This window comes from Dunckerocampus dactyliophorus, chromosome 2 (genome assembly GCF_027744805.1).
Source record: "Dunckerocampus dactyliophorus isolate RoL2022-P2 chromosome 2, RoL_Ddac_1.1, whole genome shotgun sequence".
Taxonomy (NCBI): Eukaryota; Metazoa; Chordata; class Actinopteri; order Syngnathiformes; family Syngnathidae; genus Dunckerocampus; species Dunckerocampus dactyliophorus.
Window position 1 is genome coordinate 38,411,422 of NC_072820.1, and position 16,745 is coordinate 38,428,166.

Sequence of the window (16,745 nt, forward strand, 5' to 3'; positions counted from 1 at the left end):
GCTTGTTGATAAGCTCCTCCCTTCTTCTACATGTATTTATTGTCATTGTGTACACAAATTCTGAGCAGCTTTTGCCATTTTAGCCATTAATGCTATAATTCATTATTGTGTTACATGCAGTTCTGAAGAGACCTTGACTGGCTTTTGGGTTGTAACGCAATTTAAATGGATTTTCTTAATAAAACTAATTTGACTTGGATTTTTTAATTCTATCATCATTTTCAAGGACGGAATAGTTCTTTAAAACCACAAAAGGTACACCATTTGCCATGACATTACAGATTATTTTTCACTAAAACAAGCATCCTACAGCTTCAGGGACATTTCTGCTTTTAGTTTAATATACTGTAAACCTACTTGCTCCTTTAGTAATACTGCAATATTTGGAAAATGTTTCAATATATAATATGTATATAAAGGACCCCCCTTCTTCATTGTTTATTGTCACTATTTACACTAATTATAGAGCATATTTTGCCATTTACTAAGGTCATGCTTTCTGGACATACAGTATTTGGATTTTTTTAAGACCTTCCTCTGCCATGTCACAATTGGTAACTTTGACTTAAAACACAACATGCAACACAAACTTGGTTATTTGAGCAGGAATTTCCTATAACAAAGGCACAAACAGACAGACAGTTGCCCCTCATGGACTAAATTTGGTAAACCATGCAATCTCCTGCATATTTTACACAACATTTCTGCCTATTGTGGCAAATTCAAAGATCCCACCGTGTGAGAACGATGGCCAATTTATCATTCATTGCAGTAAATCGTAGTGGAGACTGCATTTAATTGAGTTTATATTGTATTTCTTAGCTGGGTGCCTTCTCGCTAGGGTGGGGGAGTTCTCTTCAGGCTGTCCCAGTAGCAGCAGCAGCAGCAGCAGGGGCTGAGGGGAGGTGTGGGGGGTGAAACGGGGAGGGGGAGACTCCCACCACCCCCACCCCCTGACAGCTCCGCCTCTGCCTAACTACTAGTGAAAACCTCTCATGTATAATATGTTTGCATATTCCCTCAGAAATACACTCACAGGACACAACATTAGGTACACCTGCAACTGCTTTTTCAAAGAGTCACACTGTTCACACCGTCAACTGTATTATTTAACAATACCGTGTGGTTTGGGAGAGGTTTGTAATTGTGAACTTCTCTATTAGAAACAGTTTCCATTATGATGCAGTTCTACACCACTGCAAGCTATCACAGTAATATGTATCAACATTATGTTGATAAATAACGTCCTGATATGTCTAATATCATGCAGTCAAGTGTGAGTTTGCATGTTGCATGCCCCAAAAGTAACTTTTAGATGCAAGACCTCCCCTGAAGACGATAGTAAATGATAATGGTGTGCCATTTTACCATGTATTCATTTAATTAGCTTAATCTGACTCATGCGTTTAAATAGAAAGGAAAAAAACAGCATGTGGAAAACAGAGTATGTGGTATTCATCAAAAGCAAAGTGAGGAAACTGTTGTGTCGCTATTAGCAGCATGTAATGAAAAAGGCTCACTCCCAGACTTAATGATAGTCTCTTTATATTCCACTTCAAAGCTTCATCATTTAGTTCATTTGCTTGCTTTAATGGGCTGTGATGTCATTAGGGACACTGGGGATGGACCAAGTGATTGCAGCCAGGTCAGTCAGCTCCACCTGGGCAGACAGAACCTGCAGACTGGGCCCAATATACTGCTCGGTATACCTTGCATGCTTCCACCCTTTCAATAGTCTAAACTTTGTGTACGATACATTCATGAAAACACATACACACACACACACACACACACACACACACACACACACATACACTTTTTAAAAAATAATTTATTTTTATCACATTACACTGTGAATATCTGTTGTAAAAATAGATGTTTCTTTTGTATTTTGTCTAAATAAACATTTTAAAATATGCCCATTGCAAAAATCAACAAATGTGTTATGAATTTATGCTATTATATGTATGCACGTTTTTAAACTAATAATAAATAAAACATTATTGACAACATTAAGAAAAATCATACAATAACAACTATAACACTTACAAATGTATGTTCATTGATATCTTTCAAAATAGCATTTTAAATTGCTTTCTTTGCATAGCTATTAAAAAGTAAGCTTTACATAAGCCCCTAATAATGACGTGATCCTTATTAATAGAGCCAACCGTTTGTTTTTAATAATTAAAAATATCTGCAAATAATAAAACAATCGTAATAGTTATTAGCACTACCAGCACTAGTAGTCGTAGTAATTCCGTGTAGTTATTGTAAGGCTAAACCTTCTAAATATTGTAGACTTTTTAATCTGATCATACAAATTATTATAGTAGTACAGTATAGTCATTGTATGTACTTAAAAATATATATCTACCGTCTATATTTTTCATTATGACGTTGTGTCTATCTAATGGTAATGGTAATAGTAGTAGTGGTGTTAGCATACTGCATCCAAGAAAACTGTCATACAATACCCTTCAAAATGAAATTAATCGTTTTGTGTGTTGCTTTATATTTGCAATCTCGTTGTTTTGTTGTTATTAGCAGCTTTAATAAGGTTGTTCTCGCCGTGATAATACACCACAAAAGCTGCACCTTACTGACTTTTTAACGGACATCTAACCTCCACGTTTACGTCGGGATTTTCAAAATAAACTCCCCGAGTGTCGGCCTTCCATGCAGAAACACTAAAACACGCTTGTTCCCGTTGCTTCCCATCACAAGACATTAGACTATTCACCAATCACTTGTGCAGAGTGGGAAATAAACCTCACACACGGCAGAAAGAGAATGTGACTTTTTGTGCAAAATCGTATTGCGAAATCCGCACAAATGCGAATAAAATAATAAGGATAATACATGTGCATTTTAATAAGATGGTCGTGTACTTACTGTGGAGATTAGTACAACTAAAAGCGTGTTCTTCAAAGTGAGACCACTCTGTGTAATTATGTAAAGTGGTGCTATACTCTTACAGCCAGCCTGTAATTTGAGCTTTAGGAAGCCTTTTCAATTTAAACGGAGATAGAACATCACATCAGACAAAATGGTAGGATGATTTCTGCCTAAAATTAAAACTATTTCATCTAGGAAAAAAACATATTAAAAGATCAGGACGCTGCCATGAATAACACACACGTTCTCAAGCTTAAGATTTTAAAGTGTATTTTATTTTACTTGCCTTAATTAAAATTAATATACTTGTCAACGTGATTCATTTATTTTAAGGCAAAAAGGGTAACAGTAAAGTACATTTACACACGCGCGCGCGCACACACGGAGACAACGGCTGGCTAAACACCGATCTATTCTTGATTTTACTCTACTTAGATTTTACACCTTGAACGCACCACGGTGCCTTTAAAGTTTAGCGCTTGTACATGATTAGAGGAAGCACTATTATTAATTTCATTACACGTATACTTAAAAAATACAATACTCTTTAACGTAATAAAAGGCGTGTCCATTTACTGTATACATTTCTATAGTCTATATTTCTATAGTTATTAAATCAGTTTTATATTTAACTGGCAGGCTATTTTATTTATTACTATATTGCATTTTTGTTGTACATTAATTTACGATTTATATCCGTAATTGTATAATTTATATTTCAGAAGGCTGACAAAAATTACATAATTCTAGCAACGTTTTAATAGTTAACTCAATAATCTCACGTGCATTATTAAACTACTAAAAAATATGCTATGTTTTAAAATGAATCTTTTAGCTTCCTCACCTGTACAATTAAAATGTAAAAGAAGCTTGGATGATTGGTTGTAGGGTTTGCATCCTGTTGTCCTCCTCGTCCGTCCACATTCTTGTCAGGCGCAAAAGTGTAACATGAGACAGCAGCCAAATAAATCTCCTTATGCAAAAGAAAAAAAGGCGTTTGAAAATGGCGCCCTGCAGCAGAGGGGGCGTGCCAGGCATGTGTGCTTGTGCTGCATTATGGCGCTGCAACGTCTTCCCACCACGTACATTTTTTGCACACGAAAAACTGTCCCACCGGAATTCGTCACACGTTCACATTCTTGTCGTTGCAGCGCGTGGAAGATGGGACTAAAAGGCTGGCGTTTCACCCGGGAGCATAAGACGCTTTCTCGGTCGGTTCTCACAGGCGTTCCCATCCCCCATCCGGGTGTTTTCCTCCACAAGAGCTTCTTCTTCTCTTCCTCTTCTTTCACTGTCGCCCTATTTTTTGCCTTGGCAGCGGTTCGCCTCGGTAGTATATCTCTTCTTCCGCACTCCACACCGTCCCTTTTGCGGGCACGCAGCCCGTGTGACCGCGCCGCGTAGTCGGCAGGCAGCTGTGGGGGATTCCGTGGGAGAGCCGTGGAGAGGGGATCGCTCTCTCTTTCTCGACCGCCACAGAGGAGAGAAGAAGGGGAGGAGGAGGAGGGAGGGAGCGAAAGGAGGGGGAAGCCCTAGCACGTTGTTGTGTGTGCGTGTGTGCGCGCGCGCATGCATTGTAGTGGTTGCTAGGGAGTCTTTCTTGTTTGTGTGACAGAGGGAGGATCTACTTGGAGGATGAGAACGCAGCTGCAATATTACAAGACATTTTCATCTGGTTTCAAATATAGATTTGGGCTTGGCTGCATGTATTTGGGCTGCACTATACAGTATAGGGTGTGTATATAGTGTGGGCCTTTGTTGTGTGCATGCATATTATGATCCTTCATGCCACGCTGAAGAGATTGTGTCAGTCAGTGGTGGTATTTTCAGATAAATCCTTGCACAACAGTCAGTCCTCACCTATTTAAACGCACCCCTGAGGGCAACAGATTTATCAGCTTCACCCCCACATTCACGTAAACACACACCATCCACACACCCTCCCTCTGCAAGCCACCCCCATCCCCTCAGCGTTGAGATTGATGGCCCAAGTCCCCTTTGTTTGGATGCAAATAGACTTTAACCCCAAATTTAATGGATAACTTCAGAAAGGCCTATAATAATAATAATAATAATAATAATAAAGATAATAATGCTCTACTCTATGATGCACAAGCACTTTCACCTGCAGCCATGACAGTAATATCTAATTAGCAAGTCCATAAAGGGAGCGAAAAGGCACATTCATTATCAAATTTGTGACGAGACGGCAGAATCTTGCAGGATGCTGGTCCACTTCCAATTAGTTCAGCTTTCAAAACAATTTTTACCATAAGAAAAGAATAAATCTATTTCAGAGGCAAACTGTTGCCATCATAAACACCTTTATTAAGCGGTCTTTATAGTCCCGTGTTATAATCGGATGTCAGTGTATTGGAAGTGTGTTGATCAAAATGTAGCCTTGGTGCCGCAATTTAGACAGTTTAAAAGTGTTTTTAGAAAGCACACGACATTTAGCGCGTCTTTAGCTTTAATGCTAATGAGCTGTGTTTGTTCAGCCTGATCTGTGACAGACTGTGTGGCTCCAAGAAGTGCTGTTGTGCTCTTTATCCACTTTTTACATATACACACTCATATACTGTAACTCATATAAACTTACACTTGTCCAACATAATAGATGCCACAACAGCTTAACATTAAAGTGCTCATGACACCAAAAATGCATCCATCTTCTATGCCGCTTGTCCTCACAGGGTCAACAAAAATGCTTGGGGGGGAAAAAAACAATTCAAAAAAAGTATTCACTTAATATAACGTTTTTGTCATACTGCTGTCATCCGCCAGTTAAGAACTATAAAATACAAGTTATATGAAGTTGTGATTGTCGAATGCCCCCCGGCGAGCTTTGTGAACCACCGCCATCTTGTCTGTGACGTCATGCCGGGGAGGCTTTCCAGCAACCAGACTCATCAGAACTCAGCCATGGATGCACAGCAAAGCAAAGAGAGGAATATTCACAACAATAACACAATCATAACATTCAATGATATTGTGTACTGTATGTATATGTATACCTTAGTTTTTCAATATTTACAGAGTGAACACTGTCAGTTGGCACTATATCAATTTTGGAAGCCAGAGCTGCATCCATGTGTTGACAAAGCAGTTCAGTGGGCATCTGTTATAACACATAAAAAAAAATGTCCACAACAAGTATGTTGTTTGACTGGCAGTGATGGACACAGACAGCTTTATGCAGAAATTGCAAGATACAAGATACAAGAGTGAGCAGCGGTCCCTGTTTAGCTAGCCTTGAAATTTGACAAGTAAACCCTTAGTATTATTCTAAGATTTGTAGAATATATCTTGTAAAAAAAAAAAAATGTGGATTTACTTACTGCCACCTTTACACTTCTTTTGTTTTCACTCGCAGATCCTGGTTTGAGTCGAGGAAAGATAGTCAGGACAGCTGATGGTAGAAGCACCCTCCGTTAATACACATTCAGTACCACACTTTACTTTATAAAAAATATATATTTGCATTGTATTCCATGCGTAGTTCCAAGAGGTGGAGTTCTCGAAGTGAAGTCACTTCCTCCTTCTCCAGCCTGTGACAGGATTGTTTTTCAGTGGTAAAAAATGTAAAAAAAAAAAAAAAAAAAAAAAAAGGTAAATATGTCAACATTTGAGTACACATCAGTATTATTTTTCACTGCAAAAATAACCTGATAAACGTATTTTGGTGTCATGAGCACTTTAACTGTCATGCAAGTGTAAAAATAAGTTAATCACTCTAACACTCCTAATTTGTAATTTTTGGACCAAATTTCCAATTTATTGAGATTTCAAAGCAATTTTCTCCAAGAGAACGAATGGAAATTGAATTAATCTGATCCAGAGTAAAAATGTCACAATAATAAAACCTTTAACTGTACTATGTAATATTGAAGTTTACAACTGCAATATAAACGTCCGACACCTTCTACACAGAAGTACAGATGACGTCTCAAGAAGCCTTTTCCTCGATGGACAACTCCTGTACGACTGAGAGCCTACACAGATGCAATATAAATGCATTCAAATAATAACACACGCTCGCATTTCATTAAAAAAAAACATTAATAATCACACAGGGTAAGAAGTCTACCTTATAAAAAGTGACACATAAAGCAGGTAACTTAACAGTGGCTATTACTAGTAGTTAATGTTAGTTCCTCATTCCTGCAGCTACCAGCTGTTCATTCCAAATTTCAACTAAGCATTATTTCCAGATGGACTGTCTGGACGCTTAACAATACTACTTTGAATATAAGTGTAGCAAAAAAGCCAAGAAAAAGCAAAGATGATATCACACATGATGCCGGTTAAACCTACAAGTTTTTGTGGCACATTCAAGGCCTGTTTTAGTTGACTTCCACATTTTGAAACCATTATGAGGTAGGCCTTCTATCTGTTTTATAGTTCTGCCTGTAATGACTGTTCTTTAAACCCACTTAGAAGAACCACAAATAGCAAAAAAAATCCCAGTAGCTTTATTTCACCGCATTTATAGCGCAGGCATATCACATTGTTGTAATTCTATTTTCATTTTATGTGCACACGTTTGAACTTTAGCTCCTTGTTGGATCCTGTGCCAAATGCCAGGCGGGGATGATGACAGGCGCTCAGGGTTGAACATGAAGAAGGGTGTAGGAACAGCGATATAGATATGATCCCCCCATTAGCTGCGGCGCCAAGCTGCTCCACTACATTACAGCAGCACTAAAATTTTATTTTAGTAGGCCCGCTCACTCAGGTTGATCAAGAGGCGAGGAAGGAATGGGAGTGGCTTCAAGGCATACATCTGTATTATAAACTTGCAGTATTTTGGTGCGGCCTTCATCTATGTGTGTGTTTGAGCACAATCAACGAACCCCACCACTCCTCTTCCTTTATTTGCCTTACGTCAGCAGCAGAGGAGAAGACAACATTATTTGAAACTTCATCAAGGGAAGAGCAACGTGGTGCTTGAGCTGAAAAACTGTGATAGAGTGAAGCTGTGAAATTTGAACCGCAAAGTGGCAAGGGATGACTGTATTGCAGTAGTTTTACACCACTAAAAATGTAAACCAATAGCCTCACAGTAATTGTAACAATAACCACAAATATTTTTCTAATCACCACTCATAGGCTATGTTTACTCCTGGACCTGCAAGGATTACGTACTGAAAGCCAAAAAAAGGACATGTACAAGAAAAAAGCTTAAAGTTACAAGATTGAAGTTGTTTTTTTTACAAGAGTAATGTAATAATGTCGTTAGGAAAAGTATTAAGTAATTACAGTTGTCCCTCATTTATTGCGGTTAACTGGTTCCAGGCCCGACCACAATAGATGAATCTCTGCGATGTAGGATTCATTATTAATAAATTGAATATTTTCATAGTTGGAGCATAGAAAACTTGGTTATGACTTTCTAAAAACGTTTTTTTTTAACATTTAGGGAGACATGTAGACATTAAACAATACCCCTATAGTCACCTTTATACTCATATTACTTAATATAAGAGATGATAAGCAATAATAAGACATAATAACTCACCGTTAGCATTGGGAACGTTTTTTGTTGTTGTAGTAGCTCAAACGTGATGTGGGTCGATCTGATGGCATTAAAAAAACGATGGACATCAGCCTATCATCCATTCTCACTATGACGTTTGTCAGTTGGTGGATAAACAGGACAGCCAGTCTAACATGAATCTGCCATACATAGACGTACACTCCGACAATACTGCTAGCTTTGTTTACACCACATTGCGCACCGCTTATGCGCAGGCTACAGGATCTCTGAAGTGGCAGAAGAGACGGCTGCCGCTTCAAACAATAGCAAGCTACAGAGCTAACTAGTTAGCCTCTAATTTATTTATTATAACCTTAATAGGTTGGAAAGTGAGTGGGGAAGACGGACAAAGTAAGAAGCCAAGCTACTACTACTAGTACTAGTACTACTAGTACTTGCTACTACATGTTGAGAAAGCAGAGTACAGTTACTCCATAGAGTAGAAAACATTTTGGTCACATTTGATCAACATTGTGGCCTTGAGGGAAGTATTTTGCTGTGCCTGTTTAGTGTTATTGTTTTCTCATGTGGGTCAGCAGAATATTCACACGTGAGCATCTGATTCTCTGAACTCTCTCCTCACTGCTTGTATCTCAACACTCACTCTGTCCCATGTTCAACAGAGCGTGTACACACAAGCAAGTGGAAACAGTGCTCTTTTTAAAATAGAGCAACAGCTACTCTTTGGATTTAATGTAACCTGTACTTCCTCAGAAAGAACCCATTAAATTTGGTAATAAAGTGTAGATAGTACAATTTTCTCTCCTTGTCATTTGCTCTCAATGGTAGCGTCAAACCCCTGTCCAAATGGAAATGGTGCAGCCTCATTCACATTCTACTATACATCATAGATCAAATGTAACTTCACGTAACTTCTTGAAGCAAGGAATAATATATCATTGTTACATACTTGCCTTTTTTTGCACTTTTTGCAATTTTATTGTAGTGCAATTGGCCCCCTCTCAAAGTTGAATCCCGCATGGTTGCAGTTCGTCATCTGCAGAATTTGTCAGACATAACACATCTACACACCACACAGCACACCCAAGGCACCCAGACTTGACGTGTTCTATCATCAGTAGTTCTTATCGCCACTTATGAATAATAATCAACACCTTGCATGTACTTGAAACAAGCCACAAGTCAGGGAAGTTGAGGTTGCATTTTGAAGTGATTGCACATGCAGATGTGCTAAAGCGCACATACAGTAATTGCCTTTTTACTACACGCTTTTATGCATGTAGTAATGTGAATGTAATTGTTTTTTCAACCATTGTTTTGTCCAGGGATCCTTTTGTGTTGACATGCAGACCAGAATCTTTTAACCGATATGCAGACCACAGTCTTAACCTTGGCAGAGGTCTGCAATCTGAGTGAGTGCCTTTCTAGTAGTGGAATTTTTAAGCTTAAAGTGAGCATGATTACCTTTCTAAAGACATAATTTTTGATACAGTTATCATTGCATCTCATGAGTGGCCAGTGAGTGTATAAGAAAACAAATTAGCTTTTATTGGCAGACGAGAACAGATTTTTCTAATGTAAAATATGTGCCTTGGCTCAATAAAGGTTGAGAAACACTGGTCTAGAGCTGCAGTTGTCTTAAATGTCGAATATAAGACAAGCGTGAATATAAGACAAAAAGCTGCTTCAGCGTTATCTTAAAATTAGCATCATAATTCCTCCTCTGTTGCTTGCTAACTTGGCCAACCTTTGAGTCTGGGTCACTAATGTGTGAGAGTGATAGGAAGAAAACCTCTGTCTTGCTTGTGGGGGGAAAATTTTGGGTGCCACCTTTTTGGTTTGCATGGATACGTTTCTAAACCCCGACGATAAGACGACCAGTCTTTCAGACTTTTTTCTACGGAAAAACACGATCTTTATAGTGCTGGGTTAAAGTGCTCATGACAAAAAAAACAAAAAAAAACACAAAACAAAATGAAAGTAATCACTTAATAAAATATTTTTTGTCATACTGCTTTCATAGATAAATAAACTACTATGAAATAGGAGTGAAATTAAGTGGTGATTTTGACATGCCCCCCCATCGAGTATTCTGAACCGACGCCATGGTGGTGGTAGTGTGATGGTCTGGGGCTGTTTTGCTGCTTCAGGACCTGGAAGACTTGGTGTAATAAATGGAACCATGTATTCTGCTGTCTACCAAAAAATCCTGAAGGAGAATGTCTGGCCATCAGTTTGTGACCTCAAGCTCAAACGAACTTGGGTTCTGCAGCAGGACAATGATCCAAAACACACAAACAAGTCCATCTCTGAATGGCTGAAGAAAAACAAAATGAAGACTTTGGAGTGGCCTAGTCAAAGTCCTGACCTGAATCCTATTGAGATGCTGTGGCATGACCTTAAAAAAGCAGTTCATGCTCGAAAACACTGCACTGTGGCTGAACTACAACAATTCTGCAAAGATGAGTGGGCCAAAATTCACCCACAGCGCTGTAAGAGACTCATTGCAAGTTATCACAAACTCTTGATTGTAGTTGTTGCTGCTAAGGGTGGCCCAACCACTTATTAAATTTAGGGGCCAATCACGTTTTCACACAGAGCCATGTACATTTGGGTTTTTTTCTCAAAAAGTTTCTTTTAAATCAGAATTTTGTGTTCCGTTGTGTTGTTATTGACTAATTTAAGACATTTAAGTGTGACAAACTAAGAAATGTCAATAAGAAATCAGGAAGGGGGCAAATGCGTTTTCACACCACTGTAACTAGATTATGAGCACTTTAAATGTTCACCATTTGTCCTGGTTTATTACTACTTCGAAGAAACCTAAATGAAATTGACGAATTAAAAAGATACGTTAATCTTAATAGCCAAGTGCTTAAATGCCATGCAGAGGGAATAAGTGGCTAGGTAAAGTTATATCGCAAAGTTAGATACCTCAAAGAACAGGAGGAGAGTAAAAGTGCGTTGACCCGCCTTTGAGTCGAACTGATCGTATTGGCCCCGAGTGAACCTCTGACCACACAACATGCACTTCTCCTATTCTCTTTAGTGAGGCCGTGACCAAGATCGACTGGCCTGTCCGGCCACGGCAATCCGCGTGATGCTGATGCAGATGTGGAGGGCGAGAGAGAGGGTTACATTATAACAGGAAGAAAATAAGTTTTTTATTGAAAAGACTGGAAAACGGCGAGAGGGTGGGTGACACAGAGAACAAGTGGGCTCGTCAGCAGGCAGCGAGGATGGAAAGGAGGCTGACAAAGCTAGCTTTGTCTTTGTTCCAGCTGCTCCACTAGCAGCTGCAATGTAAAAAAGAAAAATGGAATGGATGGACGATGGCATTATTGGCTTGACACTGAAGCGATGTCTCTGTTTGTCTCTTGAGCACAATGTGTTTTAATTCTGCATATGCATATATATGCCACATAACTCATAGAGACATACAGTGTGGTTGATCCGATATAAAAAGAACCACTGTATATCCAGTGATGTCATAGTCTCTTATGACCGATTACAAAATGTGTGGGAAGATGAGTGATTGTAGTGTACTGGCAAAAAGTCACGCCCCAGGATGCTTTGCTGTTTTAGCTCTTGCGGCTATTGCAGCTCACCTATGGGGTCAGGGGACCTCTATAAACTTAAGGAGGGCCTTCTCTGTGTGTGTTGTGTGTGTATGTGCGTAAACACACCTCTGCTCACCAAAAATCACATGACCGTGTAAAAACCTGCAGAAAGCAGCACCATCTTCACATCTGGTGCTATCTTGAAGTGTTTCCATTTACCAAAAAAGGAGCCGAGCACTAAAATTGGAACCAGAGGCAAGTTTAACGTCTGATTCTTAACCTATCGCAGGTGTGTGTCTCTCTCACACACACACACACACACACACACACACACACACACACACACCCACACACACGCACACACATTCCCAGGGTTAACAATTGCATTACAGCATAAGCCAGGTGTATCCAAATGATTTGCAGCTAGGGCCACATACTGAAAAATTAAAGGACGTGAAGACCACTTTGATATATTTTGTGCATTGAAGATGCTAAAACCAATCTCATGTACTGTAGGTCAATATATGCTAAGCTATCTGAACAAAACATCCATATCTTAGCTTTGTGCTATAGGTGACAGAGCAAATTAATGTTATATCTACTTATATATATTGTTAATAATGAATTTTATGACAATGGCCAATAATATACACACTGCGGGTCAAAAATGGCCCCTGGGTCACACTTTGGGCACGTCTGGCATACTGTAAGCAAATGACAAGCATCAGATGTGGTGAATCAATTCAAACATCATGATTGACTGAATTGATTATCTCCTTACATTTTTCCTTCTTTGTTGAAGACAGACCAGTATTGTCTCCTTAGCAGCTAACTTGTTTAGTGATGAATATTACAGATGTTTCCTGTGTACGTGTGGTTGCAGCATAATGATAAGGCCCACTGTGAATACACTGGACTATTTCAAGACTTTTTCCAGCCCTCAAAGTAAAAAGGAATGGAATTTTACATACTGTATGTATTTATGTATGAAAACAACATGATATTTGTAGGTCTATCCCACTGAATTATGTTTACCCAATAACACACATACAGTACATGTACACGCACACACACACACACACACACACACACACACACACACACACAGAGACTGAGAGAGAGAAAGGGGTTTTAGTTGTAAACTGGCCTTGCCTGGGATTGTTCTAATGAGGAGCGAAGGGTCGCGTTTCAGGGCTGCAGGCGTTCCTAGTTTGACTGAACGCACTACAATTGTTCCTCATCAGAGTTGAAATAGATGGATGGGGTGAGTATGTGGATGGCTTCTATTTAACTATTCAGTCAGGGGTCAGTATGAGCGCAATCTCCTGTTACAGCTTGGTCGGGGAAAAAACAAGGATTGGAGGCATTTGGATTATGACAGGAAGAAAAAAGCTGAGCTAGAGCAGAAGAATTTTTAAATCAAACAGAGGTCTTAAAGGGTCCCTTGTCTGTCGTAGTTGATTTCTTGCCAAATATTCTACTTTTTTTGCTAAATCTTTCATTTGTTGAGTTATTTAAGGTGCTTGCAAATACAGTAGCATGGGAATTGGAGCTTATGTTTGAAGTGCTCAAAAAAACAACCTAAATTTTAACAAAGGCAGCAACAAAATACAGTGCAACCCCAGGGGTTGAATGATCAAAATAGAAAAAAATAATGTCACCATCATAAAACCATTATTGGGTCTACAGGCAATATTTTAAGTAAGTTTAACATTTTTGATTGTCATACAGATTGTCAGAGGGAGAGTTGCTGAAGTGGAGTCAACTTGATACGTAACGCTATTTAAAAATAAATATAATATATAATATATAATAATATATAATATAAATAAAAATGTTCAAATTTTGCTGGATGATAATTGTCCTACAAATTATTGTCAATATTAGATATTTTAAACATTTTTTGAGACAATTTTTTCATTAATTACATGGCATAATAATGAGAGTATATCATATCAAAAGCAATAAACTTCAATTTCAATCAAGAGCTTAACATTGTAATTGGAATGTCGAGAGCTTTTAAATAAATTAAACAAACATAAGAAATTAAACAAAAAAAGTAACTCAATGCTAATAAAATTGACTTTTATAAACTGTAGGGGGTCATATTTGAGCTGGAAAACAGATCTGTGGTGGCGGAGTATAAAGAAATGTTTTTCAACACGTCTTCTTTCACTCATACATACTTATACAGTTCAGGAATTGCTGTTTTCTGACATGTACAGGTATGTTCTCCCAGGCACTTCGGACTGTCTGTCAAACATTTCTAACATTTCCCAAAATGTTGGCTTTTCAACCGTACTGAAAGGTTGCATTTCTTTTGCAACGTAACGAGCGACAGTTTGTGACCGTGCACCATTTTGCGCTATTTTGTTTATATTTACTTTGCCGACCAAATGCCTGAGTAAGCGTTGGCTGAAAACTAAAAAAAAAACGGTTGTGCATACAAGTTGGTCGTATTCCCATTCTTCCTCGTCACTACTTTCGAACAAACGCGACATATCGGCTCGTTGGTGTTCATGCGCTCACCATGTTCATTCTGTTTAAAACCAAAATATTTCCTCCCTGGGACTCTGGCATTTGCCTTAGAAACCATCGCTTTTGTGCCTTCATTCATGTAAGCATATGCCGGCTCACGAGGCTAACTTGCTGCTAGCACTATCTATCCACTCACTAGTAGCCCCGCCTCCACAAAGAGACTGAATGAGAGGAGGGTTCACTCTCTTCGTTTATTCCACTATAGAACCAATGCGCACAGACAGATGCAGAGTTGTCATCCAACCTGTGTGGTTTAGAGAGACGAGGATAAGAAACACGCATGCATGCATATGTCAATTTATCGAGGCCGGCATAATTATCAACTTCGTTTTTTTAAATTGATTCTTTGATTAATCGATTTATCGATTATCGTGACAGGCCTAACTGTTGTACAAGTGTAAACAGCTGTATAATACAATTCAATGAAACTAAAATAAATATAACATAAAATTAAGCGCATAAAATGATAAATTTGGTCGAGTGACAGATGCATAGAGCATAGGAAAGTGGAGAGAATTACTAAAGTGGATTCAGCTTTATACATAACACTTTTAATTGTCGTCCAAGTGTAAAAAGAGGTTAGCTACTCGATAACACAACAAAATAAAAGTAAAATAAATTAATTGGGTGATGAGACAAATGCGTAACTTACCAGGAAGTAGAGGAAGAATTGTTGAAGTGGAGTCAACTTCACACATACCACTTCATTAAAAATGTAACGTGAAAAAAAAACATTGCATAATACAGCTAAATAAAACTAAAATAAATGAATTGGGTGATGATGGGCACATAGCGCATAGGTAAGTGAAGAGACAAAATTACTGAAGTGGAGTTAACTTCATACATAACTCATTTTAATATTTTTAACTGTCATCCAAGTGTAAAAAGAGGTTAGCTGCTCTATAATACACCAAAATAAAACTAAAATAAATGAACTAGGTGATGTGACACAATGCATAGCGTATCAAGAAGTAGAGGGAGAATTGCTGAAGCGGTTTCAATTTCATACATAAGAGTTTTTTTTTATGTAAATTGTAAAAAAAAAAAATTAACCACGGTATAATACAACTAAATGAAAGTAAAATAAATACATTTCGTGATATGATAGATACAGTATGTAGCGCATAAGGAAGCGGAGAGAAAGAATTTCTGAGGAGTCAACATCAGACAAAACTGTGTTTAACATTTTTAAATGTTCTACAAGTGTAAAAATAAGTTACTACTGTGTGATATTACTAAATAAACACATAGCATGTAGATAAGTTAAGACATTAGATTTTGACTAAACGATAAATTCTGTATTCACCAGAAACGCCGATGACAATTTACGGATGCAGAAGTGATAGCAGACGTGCAAAGGGAAGGATTGCGGCTTCTGCGCTCGAGAGGTAAGTTTGAAGGCGAAACACAGCTGACTTAGACGTGTACCTTATCTTTGTCTTCCCTCGGTATTGATGTGATGTTATTGTTGCTTTAGCCATATTATACTGAGCAGCCGGGACAGGTTCTTGCTTGAAATCATGCAAGATGGTAGTTCGACTTTGTGTGCAACTTAAGAAACAACTCCAAAACATTTGGAGGCGTTACCAATTATAGTGAAATAAATGTGCTCCTGAGTAGGTGTAGTTTAGCTTGACACCTCCTTACTCATCAATCATCACAAAGCAATAGCGTCCAGGATGGTGTGTTGTTGCTTCAGTGTGCAGAATACTTTCCTAGTTTCAACATACTATGAGGGCTGCTTTGGAATAGAATGACTTTGCTTGAGCTTGACTAGTTTATTTAAGCTGATTTGTCTGTTGGGGCCTGTTGAGCGTGGATCTTTTTGTTAGATGTCATGTGGTGAGAGGATCTTTATAGGCTTCTTTTCACTTGCCAGTATATTTTTTTTGTACTTAGTATACCGTATTTATAGTATTTAGTCTGACATTTCGGATGGACTGCGAAAGTGTTTTCAGACGAATTAAGCAGGATTTTGCAGGAAGGTAATGTACTAAAAAACTGAGTTCAGTTTGGGTTAATGATTGTGTAAAACTAATGTACAATGTTGCAATTTTGTGGCAAAATATAACAATTTTAGTTGCCAGATATGCATTTTTTGTATCACTCTAGAAGTTTGGGACGTGTTACAAGAAAATTGTGCTTAACATTTTGTACAGTTTCTTAGTAAAGTCAGTTAGTGTAAAAGCAGTTGAATAAATACACTAAGCGGCCACAACATTATGACCGCCTGCAGGATTTAACAAGGTAGT

The 16,745-nt window shown here is 38.3% G+C and overlaps 1 protein-coding gene across 1 annotated transcript in view; it reads right to left on the minus strand.

Moving 5' to 3' along the window:
• slc38a10 (solute carrier family 38 member 10) overlaps positions 1-4,381 on the minus strand; it is a 55,295-nt gene extending 50,914 nt beyond the window's left edge. The window contains exon 1 of the mRNA XM_054762112.1: positions 3,743-4,381. The gene's annotated coding sequence lies outside the window, so the exon portion shown is untranslated. The remainder of the gene's footprint in view (positions 1-3,742) is intronic.
• Positions 4,382-16,745: the final 12,364 nt, after the last annotated feature.